Below are 5,935 nucleotides of genomic sequence, written 5' to 3' on the forward strand. Positions count from 1 at the left end.
GGTTTGGTATATTCATTTTAGCTTGTAATTTCAAAAATTTCGCAAACCAGTCAGATCTGGAAATATAAGGACTGGTCTTGTATTCGTTTAAGCTTTGAGAAATTATAATCTTTCCTTTGAGAATTCTATGTTAATTATTTATTTGCTTGTGTTCAGCGTCATAAACGACGTTTTACTTATTATGTGAGAGGCAAGTTAAACTCATCGAATGACCCACTAAGATGGGTGATCCTATGAAATGATCTAGCGTCCTAACTTTCTTAATTTGGATTACTCATTTATCACGCTAAAGATTGACTTGGTTACAAGTAATTAAGGCTTATGGAATATATATAGTTTGTATCTGGCAAAATACATATCTTGTAGGATAATTATTTCATAAACTAGTTGAATGATTTTTAAATTCTAATATATTCATAAAACAATCTCAAAGACTGGGTTAATTGACTACTTCTCAACAATAAAAGCTGGAAGAATGCAATTTAAAATATTAATTTTGGGAGTAGTATCGTGTAAGGAATTAAATGAATCAGAGAAGTAAGAAGATGGTGGTTGAACAAATAAATGACAACAATGACACTAGATCAGAGACCCACTTCATACAATATTTAGAATAATAAATATATCGATGAGAAAAAAAAAAAAAAAACTATATCCTCAGCTCCCAAATATAACTAATCTTTTTATAATGTAACCTTAATAGAAATTCATAATTAGATTTTTTTTTTTTTGAAAAGTAAGAGAATAAATAAACATTAAAAGGTTTGAAGAAAATAATATTTTCAAAAATATATAAATATATAATGTAAGTTACTTGTTTTATGATGCAACATGACATTCACATGGTTGTGGCATTACATATGAAAACATGAGTATTTGCTTTTATCCCATCAACATTGCTAAGGTGTTGTTTGTTTTTTCTGAAGTAAAACGTCTACAGTCTGCATACCACATCTGTAGCAGAACTGCTGGACCACATCGACTCTTAGGTGTGGTGCCTGAAAACATAACGTTGGTTAATGTGGCATGGACCCATGGTGTGGAACACCGTGCCACCCTTGGTGTGGTTACAAAGTGAGGGATTTGGCATCGAGAAGTCAATGGTCATGGAACTTGCCATGGAGTCAAGATATGAGTGTCCGAAACGATCTATTTTTTAAAATCAAATATAAACATTTAGTGATTGTAGAGCTTGGATGTGGAATGTGAAACCACGTCCTCCATATGTGATGGGTTTGGGATCACTTAATCCCGATGGGAAAACCCAACACATTTGGGATGAGTTTGGGGTCGGTTAATCGGGTTTGGGACGAGTTTGAGAATCATTTATAAATTTTTCACGGGTTTGAGATTCGATGATATGCCCGTTTACTTGACAGGATTACCCGATATAGTGTACCCCTTTACCCGATTGTATACCCAATATAATTTCTTTTATATTTTAAAATATGTATATATATATATATATGATACATCCATATTTTATACATATAGGTATTTTATTCCATATACATTGTAGTTATTTGATATATTTTTATAGTGCTAATATTAAATGTAACTTATTACTAGTTACCCAATAGATACCTGATGAATTTTGAGTTGAGTATACCCAATGGGTAATCATTCTAATTTAACAGGTTTACCGAAAACCTAAGGCCATACCTGATATCCGATAGGTATTTACCGGCTTGAACCCGACAGGTTTAGAATTAGCTTATCTAACTAGGTGTGAGGTTATAATTACCTAAACCAGTCCCAATGGTGAGCGATTGCCATCATAATTAATAATGAGCCTTTGGGTCTTAGAGCTTTACTGGCCCTTCTTCTATAATCATAGAATCTCACCATCATAACTAGTTTAATACCCGTCCGGTGGACGGGTTACGCTAACAACGTAACAAACAAAGATAATGTATATTATGGTGTTTCGGTTCGCTTCTCCTTTTCTTTTTTTCCATCTCCTATTTGAAAAAGTTACAACCATCTAACTTTTCCTTTTGAAAATGGGTGTTTTTTAAATAAACAATTAAAAATCAAACCAACCAATCGCATCGCTCCACCTTACCACCTAAATACCATCCACAAATCACATCGCTCCACCTCACTACCCAATACTCCTCCATGCCGGTGAAAAACTCCACGCCAAAGCATCCATGCAATGGCACAGAGAGGTGTGCCGACATGGTGGAGGCCTCCACACTGTGGAGTCTAAACTAAAAGTCTAAAATATCAATTAACACTCTTATATTGTAGCAAGGGGGCAACATGTGACAGCTTAAATGTAATGTGATAATATCCCATCGTACCAAGATAAGTTTAATCTTCGTAAAGCATTCTCAAAAGTCTTTATTTCCTTTCAGTGGTGTGTTATACTTGAAGTATATCTAAATAGGTTAATATTTATTACAGAATATGAAAAAAGTAAGTTGAAAGAAATCTAAACCTAACCATTTACCAACACGAATAAAACTAATATTCAGACCAGGATACAAAGAAAAAACAATACCACTGTACATGAGAGATAAAGTTAACTTGTTAATTGCAAGTTATAGAAGTAAAAAGCCTTGGTATACAACTCTTATACCCTAGATTCTAAAAAAGATGTATACGTAGACTCGATTGAGAATTTGAGATTATTGGGAAATACAATTATCCAAGACAAAGCCCATAGTGGCCTTTCTAAAAGAATGTAAAAACCAAGCCCCATTGTGTACAACCTTTTTTGGCCTGTATTTAATATTGATCTATGGTGAATTATTGTTATCAAAGCTCTCAGTGCAATCCATGAAAAGCACAATATATATGTATATATCAAAGCAATGTTACAACTTGCAAGCAGTTTCCTAGATTTTCTTTTCATAAAGAAAAACAAATTTGGCTCAAATTTCTAAATGCACTCCAAATCCATGTTATGCAAAAAGTAAGGAAACAAAGGATCATTCCGGTACAAACATGGTGTCTGTTTGTTACCTCTATAGTTGGTGTGACCACATGCATCTTTTCCCTTATAAACTACAGCCTAGTGGGAATCATATGCTGAAGGTTCTTGTTTATAGAAAAGTTATATCTGGCCTGCAATTTTCGCTCAAAACCAAGCTATCAACATTGCTCCAGTCATCATAACCTGCCATGCATGTATTTCCACAGTAGAATTGTGTCGTGATCGCTAATTTTACAAGCTAACATGTATCATTACGCTCGATGGATGGTAAATACCCAAAACGCTCCAACTATCTACAAAATGGACACTTGATGTTTACGCGTTGAAGACCAAATCTGCATAAATGTGAAATAGAACATTTAGTACAAAACTACAAAACACACACACACATATATATATATATAGTTGCTCTTTTAACCCATAAAGTAAAAGGTGTCATTTTTGAACTTATGGAATGGTCGATTTGGGTTTCATCTGTGGTAAATTAGAAAAATAGATAAAAAGAAAACGGGTCAAAATATCACCGAAAATGATGGTGCACAACAATGAATATATTTTATAATAAATAACATAATACTTATTACCTGATACTTATTTTGAGCTTGACCATGCAGCTGTGAGAATTGCTTCCATGCATATAAAAGGATTAGAAAATTAATGCCACCAATTCAACATTTTTTAGTCATTCAAATGGTAACTTATAACCACCATACCTCCCCTGATCCAGTCATTGGAGATTGCCTAAGCTGCTGAGCAATCGTTTGCTGCTAATGTTGTGGAAACTACAATTTTTATGTACTACACCAACATGAGCAAGGATCACTAACAACATGCAACAACGTTCCTTGGTGGTTTTGAAAAGTTGAAAACATGGGACGGGTATTCTTCATGTAAACTCCTATAAAAAAGGAGAGATAAATTGTCAAACAACCAAATACAACAACCTTTAGTGTAATACAAGCTTCAAAGAATATAAATCAGCTGCAACATTAAATCCGAAAACAGCAAGACTAATTTATTTCTCGTTCTTAATACAAACCATCAACTTAATGAGTAACATGTGAAAAAAGAATGCTTCACAATAATAAACAGTTAAACCATAAATAGAAATGCACCTCATTATGACACCTTCAATCATTCCAAAAAATATATTTCAACTAAATCCTAAAAAATTGATCAAGGTTTAAGCCCTAAACATACAAATGTCTAAAAACAATTTACAATGCCTCCCTCATTATCAGTTTTGCAGTGTTACCTGGAAAGGCTTGTTAACTTTTTTAATTTCTTTTTACAACCCTGAGAGCTTGTCAACAGAAAACTCATAGGTCGCACCAATACCCTGGTAAAAATCACCGTGTGCTAGGCAGGAGGCCTTCGTAAACAATTTTTGAACATAAACATATTACACACTCACCTGATTCAATTCTTCTTCTCCTCCTCCTTTGATTGGATAAATAGCTAACACAAATTGTTCATCGACATCATACGCTTGATCAAGTGGGACCCAATGCAGCTTATTAACCCTACTTTAACCACTAATCTTGACCGTATTCCCCTCTTTAAGCATCACATGAACCCCTGGTTCAATCCTTCCTTCTCCCCGAAACCCACATCCAGTGAACTATACCATTAACAAAACCAAGAAATCAGAGTAAGCACTATATAATCAATCAACATCAATTCCCCCAAATTAATATACTTAAATAAGAACCAAACTATACCGATCCCAACTGAAACAAAACAACATTTTCTGATTGACAAATTCTGTAGCTAAATTCCGCATCCTAGATCTCAAGAAACCATCAAATCTTTCTTCTAATGACGAACCTTCGATTAAAAGAGCAATTAAACTCACAAGCCTGAGAAAGAACACAAAAAAGTAATATTAATGACATACTCAAAGCCTTAATTGACGTCTCTCTGGCTATAGCAAACCACAAAACAAATAGACCTTAATACACTAATAATCGTGTTGTAAACAGGTGTTTCTAGATGTATATCTAAAATTAAGAAAAAATCTTAAATTAGACTGAAAAGATTCGTGTGAGATAGATTCCAAACAAATCGACATGAATGATTCGGTCCTAATCAATCACATAGCAACTCGGAAAAACGAAGCCTCAACTGTTGGTCTTACGAAGCCGATATGGATTTCCGTAAGCGATTGACGATCAACTTAAAGAAAGAGCACGAAAGTGGGGGTGTAAAACATCTGCAACTTGAAAGGGGTTAGGAATTTAGGGACAAATCAGGTGGGATAGTAACACAAACACAAAATTTATAATCATAAGAAACCCTAACTAAAATCTAGATGCTTACCTGGTTGTGATTGAATGAAGGTTTGAGATAGAATTGATGAAAGCTATGTTATTTGTCTGAATATATATCAGATGTGTACAAGAGGAATGGTATATGAAGGCTGCAACGACGTGAGGAGGAAAAAAAGGAGACAGGAAGGGCATTTGGAGGTTACCAGACGTGGGTAGAAAAACAGGGAGCTGCTGGAAACTGTAAACAACCGCCCTGAACTGCATCACAGCAGTTATTTTTTAGAGTTTAAGTGGCTGAGATTTAATCTCAGCCAAATCCAATGGCAGATATTGATATAAGAGTTGGTTAGACTTAATGGGTTCCATATATATATAATTAATAATGAGCCTTTGGGTTTTACAGCTTTACTGGCCCTTCTTCTATAATCATAGAATCTCGTCGTTAAAAAAAAACTAGTAATGGACCTGAAACAGATTCTTGGAATGCAATAAATGCGGTTTGGTTGAGAAGGTATTTGTTGTATGGATCCAATGAGTTAAGTTGACAAATTCTTTATTTTTATCTTTCACACCGTCTCACATACACACACACACAAAAAATAATTAAAAAAAAAAAAAAAAACTATACATTTGTTTATTGTATTATTTAGTAAATAAGATTTTCTTTTAATTATATAATAAAACATATACAATTTAATAAATAAATAAATAGGAAACAAAATAA

At 33.8% G+C, this 5,935-nt stretch overlaps 1 long non-coding RNA gene across 6 annotated transcripts; it reads right to left on the reverse strand.

The window, feature by feature from the left end:
• Window positions 1-2,779: 2,779 nt before the first annotated feature.
• LOC118490278 lies at window positions 2,780-5,500 on the reverse strand. 6 transcript variants are annotated; one of them, XR_004888981.1, is made up of 7 exons: window positions 5,261-5,500; window positions 5,079-5,159; window positions 4,663-4,800; window positions 4,356-4,562; window positions 3,655-3,839; window positions 3,526-3,567; window positions 2,780-3,276 (listed from the first exon to the last, which is right to left on the reverse strand). It is a non-coding gene; the product is annotated as an uncharacterized LOC118490278 (long non-coding RNA). The 6 variants fall into 6 exon arrangements; XR_004888980.1 differs by having other exon boundaries at window positions 5,079-5,153; window positions 5,261-5,497; XR_004888978.1 differs by having other exon boundaries at window positions 5,067-5,159; window positions 5,261-5,496.
• Between the last annotated feature and the right edge of the window lie 435 nt (window positions 5,501-5,935).

Source organism: Helianthus annuus, chromosome 3 (assembly GCF_002127325.2).
Source record: "Helianthus annuus cultivar XRQ/B chromosome 3, HanXRQr2.0-SUNRISE, whole genome shotgun sequence".
NCBI classification, from domain to species: Eukaryota; Viridiplantae; Streptophyta; class Magnoliopsida; order Asterales; family Asteraceae; genus Helianthus; species Helianthus annuus.